The 25,118-nt window shown below is 42.2% G+C and overlaps 1 protein-coding gene across 7 annotated transcripts in view; it reads right to left on the bottom strand.

Moving 5' to 3' along the window:
• RERE (arginine-glutamic acid dipeptide repeats) overlaps positions 1-25,118 on the bottom strand; it is a 401,731-nt gene that overhangs the window by 26,851 nt on the left and 349,762 nt on the right. The window lies entirely within an intron of this gene.

Below are 25,118 nucleotides of genomic sequence, written 5' to 3'. Positions count from 1 at the left end.
ATAGAAGAGCAAGATATTTCTGGGGAAGCAAATTTCACAGAAGTAAAAGAGTGTGTGTGTGCGTGCGTGTGTGTGTGCTCCAGCCACCACTTTCATACTGCATGAAGTGCGGGTATTGGTGCTTCAGCAGGGGGCGCTCTTTACTTTGAGTCAGCCGTATATCAATACCTCTGCAAAGAGTTAGTAGGCACTGTACTGCTAGAGGTACCAGCTCTCCAATGAGTTGTAAAAGCCATGTCCTGGCTAAAGATGGTCTTTAAAGAACCCTGGCACTTTCAGTGAGAGTGGGATCAGTTCAAATAGATGATATCCTGCCCACCTTAATACGCCCCATGCATTAAATACACTCCTGTTTGAAAAGCTGAATGTTAGAATAAAAACATGATTGAGAATAAGCGGTATCCGTATTATTCAAACATATTAAAGCAAACCAAACTTTAATCTGAATATATATGCCCACATCTAAGTTAATTAGGCAGGTAAAAGAGCACACCCAGGGAAGCTAGTGATAATTCCATAGCATAATGAATCTGGCTTACATTCAAAAACCTAGAGCAGATGACATTCAAACTAGTGGATGAGATGCTGAGCTAAAGAACAGCATGTGGTTTTAATCTCCATTCTTTTACTTTGAAACCCCCATCATTTCCTGGTTTCAGAGTGGTAGCTGCGTTACTGTATCAGCAAAAAGAACAAGGAGTACATTTTCTGGCGACTTGTCTGCCTCTAAGGTAAAAGGTGGTGTTTCTATCAAGTTGCCAGAGAAACGGAGAAGTTCTAACTAGTCCCTTGAAAATCAACATCAGAACAAACATGCCTAAACTGCCCACAAAAAATGGTCTCTTTGAACTGCCTTATATGTGATTTAATCACATAACCTCAGCCTGCTCTCTCTCTCTCTCAGGGCCAAATCCTGCAGTCTTTACTCAGCATAGATCACTTTAGTTAACTCTGTACTAAAGACACCTTCCTCAGTCAAACAGCATTGCAAACAGTGACAAGACATATGGAAGATCCTATTCAAAAAGTTACAGACGCTCCCTGACTTACGCAAGCGTTCCGTTCCGGAACGCCTTGCATAACTCGGGAACGTATACCCAACCATTATGCAAACCAAACCAAAAAACCAAACCAAAAAACCCCCAAAAAAACAAACCAAAAAAAAAAAAATACTTTCTAGCTTACGGAACTTTTTCCGTAAGTGCCGATTTGCGTAAGTCGGGTTTGCTTAACCCAAGGAGCGTCTATCTGACACCACTTAAGGATTTTAAAGATGCCTAACTTAAAATAGAGAACTCTGGATGAAGTACACAACCACAACTTTGATTTTGGATAGCAGACAGAACGGATGTATTGTTATGAACTGATAGCGAGTGTGACTGATGCAGATTTATCAACATTAAAATGATACCCACGCCCAACCAATTTCAGAGTGACACTTTGTGTGAGAGAGAGAAAAAAAATCACCTACATCCCTAGATTAGGTAGGATACAAGAATCCTCATGAAAAAAACAAAACAAAACCTACTCATTTTTCCAGAGTTTCCAAAAGTGAAGTAGGCAGGTATCATCATCATCATTCAATACCAATGGGTAAATATAGTGACTCAGGGCTTATCTAGACTTGGAACACTACAGCAACACAGCTGTACTGCTGTTGCATTTCAGTATACACCAACGGGAGGGGTTCTGCCATCTGGGGCGGTGGATCCACCTCCCTAAGAGGTGGGAGCTCGGTCCGTGGAAGAATTCTTTCGTGTACCTAGCGTTGTCTACATTGGGGGATAGATCATCTTAACTATATCACTTGGGGGGTGGATTTTTCACACCCCTGAGCGATGTAGCTGGGTCAACCTAATTTTTTAGTGTAGATCAGGCCTCAGGAACTGTGAGTTAGCCAAGAGCACGGAATAAGGGCTGGCCTACACTGGAGTCTTACACTGGCACGGCAACACCTCCAGGGTCTGAAAAAGCCACACCCAAGAGACATGGCTATGCTGACCTATCCCCTGGTGTAGACAAGCGCTAGGTGGACAGACGAGTTCTTTCAGTGAAGTACACAACCACAACTTTGATTTTGGATAGCAGACAGAACGGCTGTATTATGTCATGTCATATTTCAGTGGGCCCGGAGGTGGAAGAGGATGAGCAGGCAAGAGTGCCATCTCTTCACACTGTCTCCTCAATCTCTTCTGGGCTCAAATGAAGAGATGTCAGCTTGGTTACCTGGGCAGCCCAAACTTTCCTTCCGGAGTGGGAAGCTAGGTACATAGGGGCACTCTGGGGTCTGCCCAAGTTACTGAGCTGCCATCCCTCCTTCCAGAACAGAAAGCAAGGTTCAGGGATCCTCCTGGCACCAGGGACACCTTCAAGAATCTGGACCTGGATCCCCACTCTGGGAAGAGAGGATAGCTGAGTAACCCAGGGTACCAAGCCGCCATCTTTCCTTCTGGAGCAGGGAGCCTGATCCAGGGTCCCTGCTCCAGAAGGAAAGATGGTGGCTTTTGTTTTTTAGGATTTGAACACTGATGTGCACAAACACACATGCGTGTGTGTCTATCTTCCACAACACTACCTTACTTGACCAGACAGTCTCGCATTTACACGGAGACTAATTTATTAACAAACACATCTACTAATGCAATGGATTGGATTTTCTTAAAATAATCAGTATTTTTATGTAATTGAGTGGTAAAAATTTTGGGGGAAAATTGGTAAAAAGCAGAATAGCTTTTGTAAAACCCTGAAATATTTTTGATAAAAATGAGTAACAACCAGAAATGAAGGGCACTGGCCATTAAACAAAGATCCTTTGAAAACTAAACCTGCCTGTATTCGTGGGTAAAGCCCACATCAGAAACATACGTCTGATTCCAAACGGACCCTTCCAAACTTGCAGTCAAAAATCTGTACGAAGACTCAAATTTTAATATTATTAATGAAATAGACTCACTCAGCCAAGACTAAAGAAATGGGTGATCACAAGAGTTAATCAAATATAGTTAGGATTCATTTCTGGAGCTTCAGATACATGACCGACTAAATGACTCAACCTTCAGTCACAGCCACAGGGTTAAAAATCAACGAGGAAGTACCTAAGTAGGATTTTAATATTATTCACCCTATGGAACATAAGCACACAAATTCCAACCCAGGTTTTATTAGCTGCCTTGCCATCAAATACTATTCTGTCTACCTACGGGATTAAATGATGGAGTGGAGTGAATCTGGGAGGATTAGGAATCGCATTTTGGTGACTGCATGGGTGGCAGGGGCTTGGCACAAACAAAAGAACATGTCACGGAAAGCTTTGGTCTACAAACAGAGAGCGAAACGGCTCCCGGCTTCACCACGAGTGAAGTCAATTGAACTTTAATCAAACATGCATAGTGTGTGCTGCCGAAACCCATTGCACATAAATTTAGGGAACAAAAGCTGTTGCAGGAATCAATAGCCTACTGAAACATTAACACAGGCAATCATTGATCAAAAGGCCCCTTTACAAAAGGCTGCCTTGCAAATTAGCTGCTGTTTTTGCTTGCAAGCAAACATGGGAGCGTAAACGCTGCCGACATGAATGGCCTGTAATGATCATTTTGTTCCTGGTGATCTCACCTCATCTCAGAGCAAGGTCTTGCAGTCAACACATCTTACATCTCTGTACTATAATTGCTAACAGCATGATGAACTGAGCTGGTTTGGTGCCTGGGCACTGAGGGGAGGAGGGAAGAGGGAAAGAAGGTTCTTCTGAATCCACAGTGTTCTGGGCAGTAGCACTAGCCCAGGGAAATGCTCCTAACCAATCAGCCTATATTTAGTCTATTTTTAAAACCCTTTTCATGCCAGGAGTTGGATGTTCCTAGCAACAGATGCACTGAAATCATCCAAGATCAGATCAATCCTGTTTTAGTTCTGTCCTTGGGCAGTGGCTCTGGTGGGAACGCATTCCCCTCCTGCCATTTTTTTTTTTTATTAGCAAACAGGAGTAATTTCCCCCCAAATCTCCAAAATTAAAGACAAATAATAATAAATTAAATTAAGAGGCATGATAAAAAGCTGAGGTCGGCTCTGTGGCTAACAAGAAAAGAGGGATACACTGCTGGGAAAGTCAAGCTCCACGTGCCATTTGAGAACAGATCAGCTGTCATGTCCTTCCGCAACCCAGCATTACTGATAGTGCTGCACAAGCTATTTGTAATTATTAGAAGGTTGTCTTCTTGGCATGAGGCACCGTTCTCTCCTCTGCCACCATTTCCCTCCCCTGCCCTCCTGTGTTCTGCTGCAACTCAAGCAAGCCCTCTGACAGACAATAAAAACACTGGGGCAGGCATTATTAACTACTCCAAACCCTTAACAATCGAACACAAAAGTAGTAAGTGCTGCATACCCCCAGTTTCTCATTTATTGTGATTTGCAAATGTTAAGTACATGAAACTGTATGTGCCATGCATCAGTGTGACTGTGTGTGAGACAAGAGACACATTACAGTTGCACTGAAGAAACCACTAGAGGACTGGCAAATCTATTACTTAATGGAGCTGATGTTCTACTAAGTGGAGCAAAAAGGCATTTCATGCATTTGGTTATAAATGATGGGGTAGCGTTCAGATCAGCTGTTGCCTAACAAAGGTGGTGTTCTCCTATGTGTTTCTCCTTGTTTCACACAGCCATCAGCGCAGTACTACCTGTCGCAGCAGTTCCATTACGTTCAGCTCAGACTCACAAGTCCACCAGCAGCTTTGTAGGTTGTGCTTGATCTTTATTTTTCCAACAACACAAAATACACGAGTGGCTCGTTCCTGTAGCACTTTCTGACTATTTTGTCTCATTTACCCAACCCCCGCACGTGTAAGGAAGAGTCCGACTGTGATAAACCAACCTCCTGTCCAAACAGCTCCAACTTTGCATGTTCTGATTTTGCTATTTGAAGTTCTGCTCCACAGTCAGGAGAGGAATCCCACTCCTGGGGCCAGGTTGGGACACCATAGCTGATCTCTTGACCCCCAATGCTATGGCAGCTCATGCACTCTCGGACTACAATGCTACTATGCCTGGATGATCAGCACTGCCAAGGAGCCAAAAATTATGTCCTTACTAGTAAAAGCATCGATGGGAAGAAGCCTAACACATCAAGTAAACTCCTGCACCTGCCTCCGTGTCCACTTGATTGTAGATCCTGGACCAGGCTCAACCATCTATTTACTCTCTGGCTCAACCAGAGCTGCTGCCTCCATCCACCAGCTTGGCCTGGTTTCCCCCCCATCGGAGAACATAACTCACTTTGGTGAAAGAGTGCCCACGCCCCCGATATCTGGAGGGTGGTCTACAATACCTAGCCTCCCTCCATACACAGGCCTTCCTCTTGTTACGGAACCTGAACTCAAGTTCTGAGCTCTGGATATGAGAGAGTGTGCCAAACAGCATCATCCAGTATCAGCAACTGGCTTCTCTAGCTTGCTAGACCTACCCAGCCCCTTGCCTTCCTCCTCCCAAGTTAACTCTGCAGTGGAGACACATTCCAGGTATCCACCTCTTCCAGTTGGAACACATTTCCCTCTCCCAGGTCTGGGACTAAATCCAGTCCCTGGGATAAGGGAGCAAAACTCCCACAGAAGTTAATGCAAGTTGCATCCTCTTAATAGAGAGGATGAATCTGATCCCTGCAGAAATCTGTCTCTCCATTAATCTGCTTGGAATCCTTGGATATTCACAGCTAGTATACCCTTAACCTCAACTCGGGAAACATCACCATCCATCAAGTTCCTCTCTTCCCTACAAGCACAAATTCAGTCTTCTCCCCTCCAGAGCTTTGTTGTGCCCACCACACTATCAGCACCACTGGCAATTATTAGTCGGCCATAAGTAATGCATCCCCCTCATAGCGCAATGGAAGCAGCACTGTCTTGGGGCCAAAAGTCATCCTTCCTTCCCAAACAGCTTCCTTGGTGGTATTTGTGGGTCTCCCAGATTGAGGTGTCTGTGATGCTGCTCAGGGGCTATGTCAGAAGTATGAGAAATGCAGTTGTCCATCCCCCCTCTGACAGATCCATAAAAGAATTCTTCTGTTGACCTAGTGGCATCTACATTGGGGCTTAGGTTGGCTTAACTAGGTCTCAGGCATGTGAATTTTTCAAACCCCATCGGTATAATTTTTCACACCCCTGAGTGATGTAGTTGTGTCGATCTTGTGACGCTGTCTCGTGGTGTCCAGGACTGAGAGTCACCGTGTGACCCTCCTGCCTCCAGTGAGGAGTCATCTTTCTTGTGGTAGTTGGACACTCTACCAGCTCTTCTGCCACCCTTCAAGCACTCTTCCCTGGGGCATACTTTGCCTTGCAGACCCGAGTCCTGAATTCCTCAGAAGCATCCCCCTGTAGCATCCAGCCCCTATCATTGAACATGCACAGCAATTACCAGGTTCACTACTCCCAGGGTACAGCATACACACATTATACTATGTTTGAGTCAGCTGACTATCAATAAATATAAGTTTATTAACAAAGGTAATGATTTAAGAGAGTGAACACGGATAGTAAGAACGGGTTACAAATAAAACAAAGGTATCACAGACTTCTACTAGACTAAGAATTGCAGGATAAAAGAGGGGTCCTTGTGCCTTCTTCTTGTACCCCAAAGTCCATTGTTTTTGTCCCCACAGTCAGGATAACTCCCAGTGGTTTCCCTTCTGGGCACTGGCTCCAAGGGGTCTTCCCATACTCTTGTTTCACTCGCCGTCCCCTCACCCAATAACCTATTTTTTCCTGTTGACGTTTACATGCAGATGGGGCTTCCTCTGTGCTTGCTTTACAATGCTTAATATATACACGAACTGAGGCAGATTATTCCACAGCTCCTTGTCTGGCAAAACCAACTTGCCAACACTGCCTGGGGGGCAGATCCAAAACATTCAGTACATACACACAATTTCTTAAGTGTCACCTGTATGTACATTGCCCAGTGGTAAGGATCAGTATGACATAAGATTCCATGAGATACCTCAGACAAACCTTTCTGAGTAAATACTATGAAAGAAGCGTTTAGGTGTAATGAGTTTGTCAGGCCTGAAAGGAGTTGCTGACACAGAGTTGTGAGCCCTTTGCTAGCTGGCACCATACAAACCACTCAGTGTAGACCTAAAGCCTAGTCTACACTGAAAACTTGGTCGACCTAGCTACATTGCTCAGGAGTGTGAAAAATTCACACCGAGAGATATAATTAAGCCAATCTAGCCCACGGTGTAGACCCCACTAGGTCGGTAGAAGAAGTTTTCAATTGACCTAGCTACTGCCCCTTGAGGGGGTGGATTTACTACAGTGACGGAAAAAACACTTCTGTCATTCCAGTAAGTGGCTACACTGCAACAGCATGGCTGCAGCTGTGCCGCTGTAGCGCCTGTCGTGTAGACGTTCCCTAGGTGTTATTTCTTCAGGCTGAGCCTTCTAACCACTAACACTGTGTACGAACAGAACGGCACATCACACTTCCAAGACTCAGTCTGCTTAAATCAAAAAGGCTCAGATCACTCCACCACTAACATGAAGCAGTGAGACTTGCTCCTGAGGAACTCCACCTGACAGAAGGTTTCACGCGCCACCGGAGGACAACTCAATTGCCCACGTCTTTCGTAACCCAGCATTATTGCTAGTACAGGAGATGTGTAGTTATTAGGAGGTTAATTGAATTGGCCTCGTTAGCACTGACACCCCTCACCCCACTTGGTAAGGCAACTCCCATCTTTTCATGTGTTGTAATATATATACTGCTTAATGTATTTTTCACTCCATGCATCTGATGAAGTGGGTTTTAGCCCATGAAAGCTTATGCATTTGTTAGTCTCTAAGGTGCCACAATGACTCCTTGTTGTTTTTGCAGATACAGACTAACATGGCTACCACTCTGAAACCTATTAGGAGGTTGTTTCCTTGTCACAAGGCACCATTATCTCTCTCCTCTGCCACCATTTTCGCTTCCTGCCCTCTTGTGTTATGCTGTAACTCAATCAAGCTCTCTGAGGGACACAATAAAATGCCTGGGCAAGCATTAACTACTCCACACCTTAAACAATCAACCGAAAGCAAGTAAGTGCAGCATGGCCTGATTTCTCACTTCTTATCAGTGGGTTTCAAATGTAAAATACACAGTACAAGCTGTGCCTGTGTGTTTGTGTTTAATCTTGCCTTAGGTAAACAAAGGATTAACACTATGTGTGCATTTCCTGAATGTGAGAGGTTTGACAGCCCTACCACTGCAGTCAGTGCTCTTGTGAAGCCAGTCACATGAATACAACAACTTACGTTCAAGTATCTGTTACGGTATAACACAGTGAGCAAACATAATAACTGCTGTTTAATTTCCCAAAAGCATAGCATTGCCAAGAGGGGAAACAACAAAACAAAAACATAGCAGGGGGTAGTTTTAATGCAATTACACACACACACACACACACACACACACACACACTGCTCCTCAGCTACTATGAGTGAGGGGAGACTGGCACTTCAGTTTTACCACAAGATAAACTTGCCTAGGTCAGCCCTGTACCCCTGCCTGGTCTTTGCTTTGTTTTTATCTCAGGATAGGCTCATACTACTTAGTTACTCTGGGGTAAAACCACACCTTTTTTTAGCCCTGAAGACAAGCCCACAGCCTCTTGCTCAGTGGCTGTATTCTCCGAGAACAAAACAAAGGGCTGGTCTACACTGGGGTAGCTGAAGTCGAATAGTGTAGCTGAAGTCGAAGTATCTAGGATCGAATTCCCTGGGGTCCACACGGTGCGGGATCGACGGCTGCGGCTCCCCCGTCGACTGCGCTACCGCCGCTCGCTCTGGTGGAGTTCCGGAGTCGACGGTGAGCGCGTTCGGGATCGATATATCGTGTCTTAACGAGACGCGATATATCGATCCCGGATAAATCGATTGCTACCTGCCGATACGGCAGATAGTGAAGACGTACCCAAAGAGAAGACCAGGAAGGAGCATAGACCTGACCTCTGCAAGTTTATTTAGTGGTGTAACTAAAGTATCTGGTCTTCACTGTGCATTTCTCTCATGAATGACAGTGACTCCAAGATAAAAAAAGGACCTGTTTTAGCAATGATGACAAGCTGGTGTGAATTGTTTGCATCAGTCTTAAAGGAGTCTCAGAGGTTTCCCACAACCACTCATAAGAGCCAGACTAAGGCTTTGTCTTCACTGGCAAGTGAAAGACAAAACTTTTGTCCTTCAGAGGTGTTAAAACACACACACACAACCCCGAAAGACCAAAGTTTTGCAGATGAGAACAGTGCTCTTCTGCCGACAAAGCCACTGCCACTTGTGGAAGGTGGAAGTTTTTTTGTCGGCAGTTCTCCTACCGACAAACAGCAGCTACACTGTGCGCCTTTTAGCAGCACGGCTGTAGTGGCACAGTTGTGTCGTTAAAAGCAGCATAGTGTAGAGATAGCCTAACTCACACCTTGGGACTGGTCGAGATCCCCTGACATGAGAATCACTCGCCCTTTGGTTTTCGGCATCATCCACAGCCACTTTTTATTTTCTACTAGGGTTTTTACTAATGGCAGCACTTCATCTGCGATTGGAAAATATCTCCAGATACACATTATGTTGTTGCCCTCCATTAGTGTCTCAGCAGCAGGGGAATCAAATGTATCTTCTCCTAGCACAAATACTCTCTCATGGCATCATATAACTGAATTAAGAATGATGGAGTAAAGCGTGGGAGGACAGAACCAATGAGGAAAGACAGAGGGTAACAGATTGTAGGTGTTCCATTTTCTGCCCAAAGTAGCTTCATGATCATTTCACTGAAGCTTTAACCTGGGCGTTTTTACAGTTTTAATCTTAGTGCACATGCCATTGTCACAGTGACAAATAGGGTTGTGTGTGTTCTAATTAAGCAATAAGTCTCAACAGATTGTGCAGCAGTGCTGATTAATGCCCTCTTTGGATACATAAGGATACTGCACAGTCTGAAATGTCTTATTAAAATTATGAAAACAGGCTCAAAGAATTTTTGTGGTGTTATTAAAATATATTAAAAATCCTTCTGCCATCTAAAATGATACCTAGGGAATCTCCTGTAAATATCATAATCTAACAACACATTGTAAACGCTTAAGAGATTCTCTCTATTTATTCCCCTACCTATTAGTTTTTAAACTGTAGTTTAGCTTTCTTCTCTCCTGCCCTCTGATTAGGACTCTTTCTACAAACCTAGATAATGCAACAGGCTCTGTTTTTCTGACTATTCTTTATCTTCTTCCCCCAAAAACTCAGTGTGATCAGCTGGGTTGGTTTCACTTTGTAAATGGAAGTCCAGTCCAAAAATGATTAATGTAGCGGGGGAAGGGAGAGCAGCTAGGAGGGATGAGTTTACGGAACCCACGTTCTCACTTGGAAATTGTAATGCCATCATTTCTCCCCAACACAAGTGCTCTCACAGATTTACTCAGCAATCCAACTCAGGCTCCGTCTGTTTCTTAGTATCATTTTGTAGCAGAAAAAAAGCTCAGAAAACTTTATGCTCTGCAATTATTGTTGTTAATGGAGAACTGTCAGTATGCCTGGCCCTGTACAGACCTCAGGAAAACATAGTGCCTGCCCCAAAGAATTTACATTCTCATTTAGACAAGTGACACAATTTAGGTCTATAATACAAGAGAGTCAAAAGCACTTAAGTGATTTAGACTCCTAAATCTCTTTGGCTTTTAATGATACTTCAGCATTAAATGCCTAAAACACTTTTGAAAATGGAATTTATGCACTTTTGAAAATTCGACCCCAGTCTCAACTGGGGTGGTATTTGCCTCCACTATACAATTACATGAAATACAAAAATAAGCTGCTTGGGGACTGTGTGGGGAAACCTAAGGCTGCAAGAAGGATACTTTGTGTATGCATGGTTTTGAATGGAGTTGGAAAAAGAGTCAGAAAGGGTAAAGAGATCAGTGTAGAAAAAGATAAAAGGGAACAGAGGCTGGAAAGTGAGGAGTGAAAAACTACAAAAGAAGAGAATAGCATGAGAGCAGTCTGGAGTGTCAAGAAAAAAAAGGATAGAGACAAAATATAAATGTGTACAGTAAAACCTCAGAGTTACGAACCCCTCAGGAATGAAGGTTGTTCGTAACTGAAATGTTCGTAACTCTGAATAAAATGTTATGTTCTTCTTTCAAAAAGTTTACAACTGAACATTGACTTAATACAGCTTCGAAACTACCATGCAGAAGAAAAATGCTATTTTTAACTATCTTAATGTAAATGAAACAAGCACAGACAATTTCCTTACCGTGTCCAATCTTTTAAACCCCCACCCCACTTTTTTTTTTTGTAGTTTACGTTTAACCCAGCACTGTGCTGTACTGTGTTTGCTTTCTTTTTTGGTCTCTGCTGCTTGATTGCATACTTCCGGCTCCAAATAAGGTGTGTGGTTGACCAGTCAGTTCGTAGCGCTGAAGTTCTACTGTATTTTAAAATATACTATACATATTTGTAATACACTAGTAATACTCTTCACTTATACACTATCTTTCATTTGAGGATAAAGTGCTTTATAAATATTAATATATTTACCTTGACATACCCTTTGGACAGTAAGCATTATTCACATTTTACAGAAAGGGAAATAGAATCACAAAGAAATGACTTGCCCAAGGTCACAAAATAAGTCAGTAACGGAGCTGCAAACAGAACCCTGGTTTCTTGATTGCCTCTCTTGTGTATTAGATACAATAAAGCCCCCTCCAATAAAGTGGAAAACACTCAATTGATTTTCTGCTGTTAAGTTATTTCAAATGCATGGAATTTACTGACCCACATTTTACTACTGACATGAGATTCCTTTTCAAAAAGTGCAATCCTGCTGATTACCTACATTGTCATGTGAATAGCTCAGCCAATCAAAGTTAGACTCTTATAAGCAATTTTATAATACAGACTAAGCTTTACTGGACAAAAGTCCACCTTCATTAGACACGATAAATTCACTGCCTGCCTGTTCCTCACTAGCTTAGCAAAGAATTCAGTGCGACTTTCCTCACCTCATTCTAGATTCAAGCTATTTGTTCTTTTAATTTCCAGGTTACCCTCTTAGTTTTTGACTAGATTAAATCAACAGAGAAATATAAATTCTACTAGTAAGAGTATAAAAAAGGTTGGCAACGAATCCGTCGGTGCCACATCCACTTCACAATTTTGGTGCAGTCTGGTTGCTAACATTTTCCAACATTTGGAATTGAGGCCACATTTGCTTCTGGCAAGAAGAGCTAACTCAGATAATGCGCAAGTTACAGAAGTTTTCCTGGCTGGGTATTCTATGAAAATATTTCTCTTTTTTCAATTCTAGGGATTAAACCATTGGGTTTAACAACAGTTCTGAAAATCAGAGGCTTGAGGCAAGCTGTTGCATTCTTTTAAACCTTAGCCACAGTTGGAGACCTCTGTCACTCTCTCCAGCTGTACACAGGGCTAGAATGAAAAGGAAGGCTCTTGTAATTAAGGTTTCTCTCTCCAGAGACTTCTCTTTTGTTAATCAACAGAGTCCTCTAATCCCCAAAGGAACCCACAGGCTGTTGGCTGCATCCATTACTAATTGTTAGATACCATCTTTAATAGCATCAGTTATAGTTCTACAAGACTGCTTAACGGCTGCCTAGGCCGCCAGGTAAATCTGGCAGAACGTACCTGTGGAGCTGCCCAATTAACTGGGTATTACAATACAAAGTGGCAGGTGGACAGGACTATCAGCAATGAAGGGGTTAAGGACCTCCTTATATCTGATGATAACTCCTGCATTCTGCAGAGTGATTTGGGATCCAATTAACACTTCTGAAGCTCTATTAGTGTCATCACAGGTACTGCAACTCTGATCATGGACCTGCTATTTGTTTGAGCCTTCTGACAAGTTCAAAGTAATTTAACTAATTTAAATAAATATCTTAAACTAACCCCCCAACACCAGGACACACTTTTGCAGGGCCTGTTCAGACACAGCTGCCAAACCTGCAGCTACAGAGGGGCCCCCACCCCATCTGGGCCAGGTTGCAACACTAGTGTGATGTTTACTGCGCATGCTCCAGTCGCTCTTGGCTTGAAGTGTGAACAGCTTCATGCTCACAGAACTGAGAGGGGATAATGTAGCCCATGCAGAATCAGGGCTTCTCTTTGTACTGAGGCTCAGGGTAGAACACATGACAGGTTCTTCCCTTCCTGCTGTTCAACAAGAGACATCTATTCATTATCCCCTGAGCCCTTCCAGCTCATATACAGATACACATACCAGTCCCTTTTGTCCTCCTTATGAACGCTTATTTCCCCCCTCCTCCTCCCCAAAAAGCTGGCATGACAGCTTGGGGCAGGTGGACGATGCGTAGTTTACCTCTTGGTCATAAGAGTAAAGGGGAAAAGGGGACAACGAATGGCTATGCAGTGGCAGGAGGGAAAACCCGCTCTTGTCTGCCCATTTATAGTTAAGTTTTGAGCTTTATAACCATCCTATAAATCAGCCACACCCCTTTCACTCCTAGGTAACTAGATGCTCTCAAGTGCTTGCACACTATGGCAGCAATAAGATCAGTATATGTGCCTAGGTAGATTAGATATAAAGAACACAGAAGAACGTTAGGAGGAGGACTCATTCCAGGATGTGTTGCCCCCCCACCTTTTAAATATTGTTAACATTTAAATCTTAGCAGCAGGACACGAGGAATAGCATTTTCTCAATCAGGCTGCTTGGCACCAACAATTCATCCCCCCAATTCAGTTTTCTTCTTGCACAAGCTGAATACTTCACTATTTCCTAGTTTCATTTAGCTGGAGTCAAACAGCATTTCACTGCAATTGGCTACAGCGCCATGTTACCTTTCTCACTGTTTTCTCATCCCTGTAACTAAACCACAGTTCCATCAGTGAAAGGAGGAGGAGAAGAAAAAAGCCATAAAGCTGCTGAAACTACCATGCTCCATCCCGTAAACATTTTTCTATTTATCTGCCCTTCATTACATGCACAATCTTATTATCTCTGCACAGCCTCAAAGTGACAGCCGTCAGGGTCACCCTATAAAATATACATTGGCAATGTTACATTTAATGACGGGAGCGAGGAGAAAGATGAAGGATGGGAGGGGTGGAATACTGCAGGACGTTTTTAAAGGGATCATCAGTTATATCTGTGCATTTCCCGAGGTGATAATTGAATGACAGTGGCTGGAGGGAAATCCATTTTTGAGCTCAGGAAAGAATTGTTAAGCGAAAAATGTTTTTGTATTGGAGGCATGTAATGGCTGCCAGAAAATGAAAAAGGCTCCTTCAACCACATCAGTTCTTATATTTTATGTCTTTTATATGTGGGCTGGCAATTATCTAGTACAATCAGCTTTTGAAATACAGCTTTAAAAATAAAGACAGACTTTGGTCATTATATCTTGTAGACTAAGAGATATTTTCTGTTGTAGTCTGTGTGTCAACTTCAATTAATTTAAATGAAGGATCAATTTTGTAGTGTGGAGAAGGTGACATACCAAACACAAGGGCAACCGCCTTTATCATTATCATATTGGTTTTAAAATAAAAGGTTAAAGCACAATTCTAATTATGTTCTGTATTTAACTAAAAATTGCCCTCTGCATTAAAGTGAAGTAGATATGCACTAATCTGTATTCCTTGTAATTTGGCAGCACTGTAATGAGGCCCTGAGTTACTAAAACTTCATTACTTAAAATGAAAAGAACATTTTTACTAGTATTCAGTCATGTATCTTCACAGTTATAACTAAACTACGCTTGTCAAAACAAAGAATATTTTGTGTTCTGCATTTCACTAGCTAATTCACAATGGGTCTCCCAGTCATTAGCTTAAAATACTGTCTACAACTAACCAAAGCAGGGGTATTGAGAGTTAAGGTTGATACTCCATGATTATTGTATAATAATTTTCATTTTTATTACTATAAGTGTCAAGCAGCCCGTCATGGACCAGGACCCCACTGTGCCAGGTACTGAAACAAACGGAACAAAACTAACTCATCTCAGTGCATGGGGACCTATGCAAGATCATTGCAACAGCCACAACACATAGGCACAGCAGGATGGGTTATGGAAAGAATATTAACCTTAAACCCACAAAATACAAGAAACAATGTGTTAAATCAGAGTTGAATCTGACAAATGTAGAGGTTTTTTCTTTTTAAATATACTTCTCTGCCTAGGACAGAGGGTTTTTTGGGGGTTTTTTTTTTGGTGCTATGCAAAGTCTCCAATCAGTGGAACGGGAAAAGCATGCAGTACTATGATGCACCACGCCTAAACAATAGATTTTAAATGGATAAGGAACACTCAATTCTTAAAATACTGTCAGCTATTGGTCCCATACCATTTGGAAGAATATTGAGGCTCTTGGAGAAGGCATGGGAGCTTTGGAAAAAATAACTGATGAGTGAAGCTTTTATCCTTATTTTCTATCCACCACAAATCCTTATGCAAAATCTGTGTGTAACAGACATTTTACAGCCGTTCTTCCATTCCAGTTTAGCAGTCACTGTTTATTCATAGATTCACAGATTCTAGGACTGGAAGGGACCTCGAGAGGTCATCGAGTCCAGTCCCCTGCCCGCATGGCAGGACCAAATACTGTCTAGACCATCCCTGATGGACGTTTATCTAACCTACTCTTAAATATCTCCAGAGATGGAGATTCCACAACCTCCCTAGGCAATTTATTCCAGTGTTTGATCCATTACCAGAGAAACGGAGCAGAAACCAAAACATTAATACAGTTTCTCTTCAGGATTATCATATACATGGCTTCTCCCCATCCTTGGATGATCTGGGAAGTTTGGTAACGATGTGGTTCTTTTGAAGTTTTTGAGGTGCCTTAAAACCAATGGGCAGAAAAAACCCAAGGGACAATGCCTGAGGCTCCTCCACTAAAATTGTTCTTGCGTGTTCTCTTTAAGAATCAGCAATCCTGGACACACACACAGTACTATCGCCAGCTCTCCAAACTAGCCCTTGTAAAGGTGCTTCTGTCAGAGACTTAAGTCATCTTAAAGAGCTGACAAAATGAAAAGTCTAAACTTTAGGGGTCTTACAAACATCTTACATACAGCTTTCCCATAACAGTAGTCAAGTGAGAGAATGCTGTGAGGCTCTGTTGGTCACAGAGGACTACCTCCTTCTAATTATAATTGTTGTATATAAAATCGACTGCTTCATATTTCCTCTTGGCTCATTTAGAACTACTGTATTATCAAATTCATGGCTAAAACCTTCTACACTAAATTAAATAAAGAAGAGTTAATTTTGTTTAGATCGCATCAGAAACAGAGGTCCATATCACCTAAGTCTCAAGGATAAGTGAACCCAATAGGCTGGATTTTGCTAACTAGTCAGATCCTGGGGTATTCCAACGATTCACTCAGCCAGCCTTGCTAATGTTTTCAACTTCACTAGTCACAAATGTTTTGTGCTTTATCATTAGATTGAGCTACACTTTTCCACTACAACTGTCTCCTGGGAATTATGTCCCATACTTCCTTTGGGAATGTAAGTGCCATATAGTGACTACATCAAGGGTAGGCCTCTGGGTTTTATTTCCAGGCCTACCTCTAGCTCTGTGAGAGTGACCTTCAACAAGTCACTAAGGTCTTGTCTACACACACTTGCCCTGATTTAGTTAAACTAGTTTAACTAAACCCACTGAAACCTCTGTGTGGCTTAATTGGGTTAGCCAAAATCTGTTCCCAATTGATTTAAACCACTCAAACTGAAAGAAGAGTGTCCACACAGGGGATTACATTGGTTTAACTTCACACCTTTATATAAAATGGAGCCACTTTACACAGAAACTCTTCTCTCTCCAAGCTTCAGTTCTCCACCTATAATACCTTCTTTTCCCCAGGCCTTGATCTTTTTATTTAGGCCAGGGATTCTCAACCTTTTTCTTTCTGAGGCCCCCCAAACATGCTATAAAAACATGTCCCACCTGTGCCACAACAACTGGTTTTCTGTACCTAAAAGCTAGGGCCGGCATTAAGCGGTAGCAAGCAGGGCAGTTGCCCAGGGTCCCATGTCAGAGGGGGGCACCGTGAAACTAAGTTGCTCAGGCTTCTGCTTCAGCCCTAGGTAGCAAGGTCCCAGGCCCCATGCTTCACCCCCATGGAGTGGGACTTTGGCTTTCTGCCCTGGGCCCCAGTAAGTCTAATACTGGCCCTGCTTGACGGACCCTCTGAAACATGCTCCCCTGGTTGAGAACCACTGATTTAGGCCATGTTGACACTACAGGGCTATAGTTATGATGCCGGAGCTATACTGGCATAACCCTGCGTGGACGCAGCCAACACCGATAGAAGGCATTTTCCCCATCAGTATAGGAACTCCACCTCCCTGAGGGACGGTAACTAGGTCTATGGAGGCATTCTTTCATTGACCTAGGTATGTCTACGTTGGGGGTAAGGATGGCATAGCTAAGTTGCTCAAAGGGATGGATTTTTCAGATCTGAGAGACAGAGCTATGTTGACCTACATTTTAAGAGTAGACCAGGCCTCTTTTTGAGACAATGGGGTCCTGATAATGGTTGGGTTCTGTAGGAACTACTGTAAAAAAAAGTATTTCAGCGACCTGCCTACTTCACAGAGAGAGAAGGTGAGCCTTAATTACCATTTGTACAGCACTCAGAGACAGTGAAACAAGGTGCTAGACAAGGACAAAGTATTATTAAACAGCTACACAAAAGCTTAGCAGAGTTCCTTGATGCAATAGGCCTCTGTTCCTTTATGCAGAACTCAGCCTGTGCAGTGTATAATTTCAAGCAACTGCATTTTCTCCCATTCCTAGGGTGTTCCTTTGCTGGAACCTGATCTCTTCTGGAGTTGATTCCCAACTATGCAAAAAAAAAATAAATAAATAAAAAAAAAAATCTTCCCCCTATTGTTACCTTGAAGAGTATGCAAAGAAGTTCCTGCTAAGATTTTCCACTTCTACACTCAAAAGCAGACATTCATCTAACATTAGCCTACTGCCTACCACAACTTTTTCCTGGACAAGTGACATCTGTTTGAGGAGATATGTACCAAGCAAATGGAAAACCCTACACAAAGCAGAAAAATAAGGGACTCTGAGGACACTGGGATACAACAGTAACCGCAAATCCTGCACGTCTGATGGACTTTCTCCTATTCCGTTAACTGGAAAGAAAAATGGGTAAACCGGGGATTATCTATCAGTATTTTAAAGATTTCACAAGCAACAGTTCTGTTTATTTTACTTCCACATATTAAAAAAAGGCTCAGGCAGGGGTGCTGGAATAATTTGTATAGTGGGGGTGCTGAAAGCCATTGAACCAAACTGTAAACCCTGTATATGATGGAAACCACTTCAAGCCAGGGGGTGCTGCCGCACCCCCAGCACCCCTGGGCTCAGATCTCCTGAGCCGTTTAGTTAGTGGAGATAACCCCTGCCCCCCTGCGCCCCCCCAGGAGACTGCACCAGAAGCAGTATTTAACAGGCAGTGCTGATGTGTCTGCACACTGACTTGCTTTCCACATTTCAATCTGTGATGAACAATGCATGGCATGACTTGGCTTGATAAGTGCATTCATTACCCCAGCTTCTCCCCTTGCGGTCTATGACCCATAGGGGAGCTGTTGAACACTAGCATTCAGACATTTAAAATGAAGCCCATTGTGAAAGAATGAAAATGAAGTGGGGATCACCATAAACTTTGTAATCTAATCCCTGCTCTTGTTACCTAGGAGAGAGTGTAGGTGAAGGCTGGGAGCCAGAAGGCGTTTCTACCAATTTTTTCTTACTGTAGCTCCACTTGTAGGAAAACATTACAAGAGGTCAAAACATTGTTATGGAAACTGCAGGTTTCTATTATGCACTGAAAAATGCTAGCTTTAGCACTCCTTTAGAGATTCCATGTCACCGAATGCCGGGCACTTAATCATCGAACAAACTGAGTGGAAGAGAGAAAAGCCATCCATTTCATACCAAGTCTTGTGGAATAGTTTCAATAAAGACTGGCATAAACCTCCAAAAATGATACAAACGAACATATACTCCACAAGCCTAGGTACAGAATAGATGCCTTTCTTCTGCCACCCAGTCTGTTCTACAGTTGACATGCCAGGTGTTCTGTGACACAAAGTCATGTCTCTCTCACATACCCCACCCCCCTCCACCCCGCATCATTTTACTCTCGATTTTGAACAGACTAAGGGTATGTCTTCACTACCCGCCGGATCGGCAGGTAGCGATCGATCCAGTGGGGATCGATTTATCGCGTCTAGTCTAGACGTGATAAATCGACCCCCCCGAGCACTCTCCCGTCGACTCCTGTACTCTAGCGCCGCGAGAGGCGCAAGCAGAGTCGACGGGGGAGCAGCAGCAGACTCACCGCGGTGAAGACACCACGGTAAGTCGATTTAAGTATGTCGACTTCAGCTACGTTATTCACGTAGCTGAAGTTGCGTAACTTAGATCGATCTCCCCCCCAGTGTAGACCAGGGCTAAGGATTAGATTTTGAGAGAATTCACACAGCTCTCCCTTTACACCACTGTGCAATAGCCACTTCTTTAGCTAGTGGACTTTCCACAGTAGCCAGGTGGTTTGGACAGGAAGGGGCATTTCCAGGCAGCATACTAAGCAAGAAGAAGCCTTTTCGCAGCAGCAGTTGCTCTTAATTTGCTGTCACTTTTTCCTGCCGCCAGTCTCAAATTCCTTGCTTTAAAAAAAACAAACAAACCCAAAACCAACACCTCCAAGTAAGGGAAATTTAACCAAACAGAAACAATACCGCTATGAACAAACAAAAGGAGAAAATAATATTAGGCTGATGCTTTAATGTGGCTCACTACAACCTGAATGAACTGGCTGGAAAATAAGGGGAAAAACTATTTCAGAAGTGTTTTTTTTCAAGTAACGACTACCCTAAATAGAGTGAATGGTTTGCAGTTTGGCTACCTGTTCAAGAGGAAGGTGCGTTAACACTGTACTTCTTATACTTTAAGCTTCTAAGGCAAAAGGTACTATAGAAGAGCATAGTGCGTTATTACAAGCATTAATGAAGACTTGCAATACTTCTGTGAAGTAGATACTTATCCCCACTTTACAACAGGAGAAAGAGATGCACAGAGGTTAATTGACTTGTCCAAGGTACACAGTCAGTAGAAGAGAACAGAACAGAAACCAGGAATCCTGTAAGTCAATGGCTAATATATTAACATATGTATCATTTTCCTTATAAAATACAGACTTCTTACAATGTTTTATAAAATTGTTCTAGATCTGAGTATATTCTGACTCCCTGTGTTTCTCTTTTTAAATTCCTTTTAACCTCGGATTTCCTGTAGATAGGAAACTGGCCTCCTATTACCACACTCACCAACCTGCACAGGTTTGTAGTACAGAAATCTACAAGCTAAGGCCAAAGAGTCTTTTAAAGTCAGTTCCTTCTCAGCACTTCACAAAGAGGTCAAGATCAAGTCAAAAATGTAAAGAACTTCTTACAAAGAGGAAGGAGACTGCTTCATTCATAGTCACCCATTAGGTTTGTCCCAGAGCCACTTTCCCCACCCTGGAAAGCTGCACCTTTTAATGGATTCCTACAAGTGCATCTGATGTTTGTTGGTATCACCATCACAATACACACAGGCCCAAATCCACATGGATGCACCTGCATCACATAATCTCTTGCATTGCTGGTACAAACACTGAATATTTTGGCTTAAACTATCTCAACATAAACTTAAGGGCGGGAGGGATAGCTCAGTGGTTTGAGCGTTGACCTGCTAAACCCAGGGTTGTGAGTTCAATCCTTGAGGGGGCCACTTGGGGATCTGGGGCAAAATCAGTACTTGGTCCTGCTAGTGAAGGCAGGGGGTTGGATTCGATGACCTTTCAAGGTCCCTTCCAGTTCTAGGAGATGGGATATCTCCATTAATTTAATTCAAATGTTATGGTTAGAAGCTTGCGCTAATAGACCTTGGAAACTAGTTGAGCCACTTACCATATATTTCGACTGCAATGGGTTATTAAATTATTTTCAAACAACATGTTGATGCTCTAACAGAGTCAGAATGATCGTTTTAATTGGTGGCTTGCACTCACATAATTATCAAAATGACAAAGATGATTAAGGGAAATAAGTTATAATCAGCAACTTTAAAAAAGTTCTTAAAGGTATTTCTGGCCTGACTTAATAGAAAAAGAAGCCTACTAGGATATAATTTCACGTATGCACCTCCTAAAGGTGCTGTTATTAACTGACAAGCTTCAGCCACAAGATTTCTATAGATTGCTAGGCTACAAAGCTACAGGAAAAGAATCTACGGACAACTGCAGTGCAAACCACAGATTTATTCTGTTCGCAAGCAAATCTGTTCAAAGCAGCATCCTGCACTTACCACTTAAATCCCTCTAAAGGGCAGGCTGAAGTGTGCTGGAATTCCATTTTCCTCCCCCATTAACCACCAAAATTCCCTCTGCATTCTTCCTTAAAAGTTTCTGCTTTTTAGAATAATCCAACCTCTTCCATTGCTTTCCACTAGTGGTTGAGGGATTGCAAAGCCGCACCACCACAAATCAACCCTCAGCATATATACCCCTTCATTACAGTGGCGCCACACAAGAGGCTATACTTGAAGATATGCTAGCCTTTCCATCGTAAACCTGAATAAACCTTTACGGACTGAACTTAATTATGCAAGATCTAAAACTTCTATCATAAATACATTCTCTAATAATATTAGTTTCAAAAAGTAACCCAACTAGAAAAATAACCAAGATGATGACAATAAGTTTTGTTAAGTCCAAAGATTAAGCACATTTAGCTCTACGGTCGGGCTGGAAATTGTCACTATTCCAGGCTTAAGTCAGAGAACATTTAGTTTTCTAAATGCACAGCCTTCTGAGAGTTGAGACTAAATTGTCAGCCCAGCTTCTTGGCCTCAACTTTGAAATCTAAAAGCAATAGGAAATTCAGCCTTGCCAATAATGTTATCTAAGTACAAAGCTTCAAGATGACTTACATAAATGAAAACCAGTGATTAACTGCACTGAAAAACAGGCAGTGAAAATAGGAAGGCTTTTATAAGACATGTTATGTGATTTAGTTTGGAAGAATATTTTTCTCCCTCAAACACTACAAAGCACACATATTCCAAAACGAAAAGCTTTTAATGGCAATTGTGTAAGTAGAATACAAGAACAGAGTCCTGAATCTACTAACTAGGTAGGCGTACTATATTTATATATTAATATACATGCTTTTTCAGCACCCAGCCTTGAACAGCAAACAATATGAACATAGTACAGGTCTGTCGCATCTTAGGCGCATTTAACATGCGCAATTTCAGCTTTACACGGTGGGCAAAAACAAAACCAAAAAAAAAAATAAATAAAAGAGAAAAATAATTTAAATACTGTTTCTGTAGTGCGGGCGATTCCGCCCACCATTACACTCAATGTAATTTTGACTATACGCGATTTTCGCTTTAGGCGCTGACTGCGGAACGTAACCCCAGCATAAGATGAGACAGACCTGTATAAACACACTTGATTGATACAGAGCTGGCTGAAACTGGAGTGCAGGTCTTAAAATTGACATTCAACTATCCTAATATGACAAGTTTCAGAGTAACAGCCGTGTTAGTCTGTATCCGCAAAAAGAAGAACAGGAGTACTTGTGGCACCTTAGAGACTAACAAATTTATTAGAGCATAAGCTTTCGTGGACTACAGCCCACTTCTTCGGATGCATATATCCTAATATGATTTCACTTGTAACAATTTTCCACCATTTAACACAATGAACTGTAGCACAACATTCTTCACAACCATTATTAGGGATATAAATCTGGATATTCAATTTTAATTATTACAAGAGAAGAAAGGAACTCAGGATTATGTTCCATCATCCACCTTTCAGGCTCTTAACATTTTTTGTATTTGGGATCAGTTATGATGGCAAAGTAATGAAGTGTCCATAGCTTCTCAGAATCTTTTTTCCTGTGTTGTCCATGTAGGATTCCAGTTCTCTGTTAATGAGATCAATCCAGATTTACATTGAGACTGCAAGAGTAGCGTCAACCACCTGTAATCTGCCAAGTCACTTCGACACCCCCATCAATTACTTTTATAAATTTAGTGTCTTTGTAGAGTCCTTGTTGTGCAAAATCTGTGCTGTTTTGATCAAAATCTTCTTGATGCCTGTATATCATGCAAGTATCAACATTCTTCTGGAATGTTGGTAAAAACACAGACACGCATTCTTCCCCGCAGTTCCAGTGAGTGCCTTTGGAAAGGCTGGGATGTCAATCTTATTTTTTCAGGCAACCAACCATGAGGCTGACGGTGATTGTGGAAGAGTTTCTGCACTTCCAGAACTTTCTCCATGCTCTCCTTAACACACAAGAGACGTTTAGGATGACTGTCCCTGAGAAATCCTCAAATGTTTCCATTTAATTTTTGCTTCAAGGTTGAAAAGGAAGATGGATTAACGAGCAGGTGATGTAGTCATAGTTTTGATACATTGCACAGGAATGTGATAACATACATCAAATGTCTCTGCAGTGTATTTATCACATTCCTGTGTAATATGTCACATGCTTATGACATCACCTGTTCACTAATGCTTTGCCACAGAATTTATTGTAACATTCCAAACCTATGAGTATCTTCAAACAGCTGCCTAACTCCTCCCCCCATCTCATAAACACCCAACACCCTTATCCTAGCAGAGAAGTATTTTCTTCTTAATGAAGACATATATACATAAAAATATGTATCTACATACAGACAGCTATGAAGTGTCTTAGGGAAAGTGTCTAGTAAAAGAAAACACTATTGTAGAAATGCATTAAATACATTTCTGAAATTAATGACACACTGCTTCTATCTCACTGCTATATTACTGTGATAGCATGCACAGTTCCATTAACACCTCTTCAAAAAGATGGCTAGGCCTAGTGCTTGTTCAGAGTCGAAGGACTGAGAAATCTCAGCTGACATTCAATGTGTTCTCTTTATAGTATGTATATATTTGAAACCTGAAATGACAAAGACACAGTTGGTGGAGAGGCATTCTCAAGTTTTACCACTTTAACCCTAGAAGATTTCTATTTGTGAAATAAGTTCTGTATTTAATAGGGCATTTGGGCCCAGGCCCAGCTAAGGAAAAGGTAGCACCTAGAAGACAAGTTTACCTTGCATGCAGGCACTTCTGCAAGTGATTCCCTCATGTAGTGCCCCCAGCCCCATCCCACTCACTCCAGTGAAAAGGAGCACAGTCCAGTTTGGAAAGGTTCTGCTGATGCCATCATGCTAGCGAGTGTGGGAAGATCTGCTCCTATCTAGATATATCTTAGGCACTTATGTTGCCTCCAATACCACAGCAACTGAGTGGCTCACCATCTTTACTGTATTTATTCTTACCTCCTCGTGAGGCACAGAAGTGCTATTATCCCCACTTACAGATGGGAAACTGATGCACAGAGAGACTAAGTGTCTTGAACAGAAAGTCTGTGGCAGAGCAGGAAAATGAACTCAGATTTCCTGAGACTCAAGCTAGTGACCTAACCACTGGCCCATCCTTCCCCTTCGCTTTTCCTGCCACTCTTCTGCAGGGCTTTCAAGGTCTGCCCCTGAAGGAAGCAGGAAGTTTAGGGGCTTTACTCTTGGAGATGCACGGGTAGAGCAAAGGAGGCTTTACATCCCATCCACTGCTCCCTGACAGGTTTAGGGGAGAGGGACTAGCATGCTATTCAAAAGCACAGCTGTTGCTGCATTCTGCCTCCAGTCAACTCAAAATACAGGATTGTTGCAGTGTATGAAGAAAAAGACCTCATTAGCAGGGTAGTATAAAGATTTATTTTCTGGGCAATGGTGACAGTTGGTATTTCTCAAGAAAAAGAAATATAGCTCTGCTTGATACAGATAACTTTTCTTTGGCCTGAGTGCTCTGATGTTTAAGATAAGTGAAGGCATCCAAGACAATAAAGTGATCTTATTCAGACAAAACCTAGTTGAGTTTCAGATTAATCCTGGTTTGCAACAGCACAGAACTACAGGTAATGGAGGAGAGAAAAAAAAGAATTTCACACAGACCTGCTTCAGAGACCATTATCT

The sequence above is a fragment of the Malaclemys terrapin genome, chromosome 19 (genome assembly GCF_027887155.1).
Source record: "Malaclemys terrapin pileata isolate rMalTer1 chromosome 19, rMalTer1.hap1, whole genome shotgun sequence".
In the NCBI taxonomy this organism is placed as follows: Eukaryota; Metazoa; Chordata; order Testudines; family Emydidae; genus Malaclemys; species Malaclemys terrapin.
The sequence above is the reverse complement of the archived record's forward strand: the minus strand, read 5'-3'. Positions and strand labels throughout refer to the sequence as shown.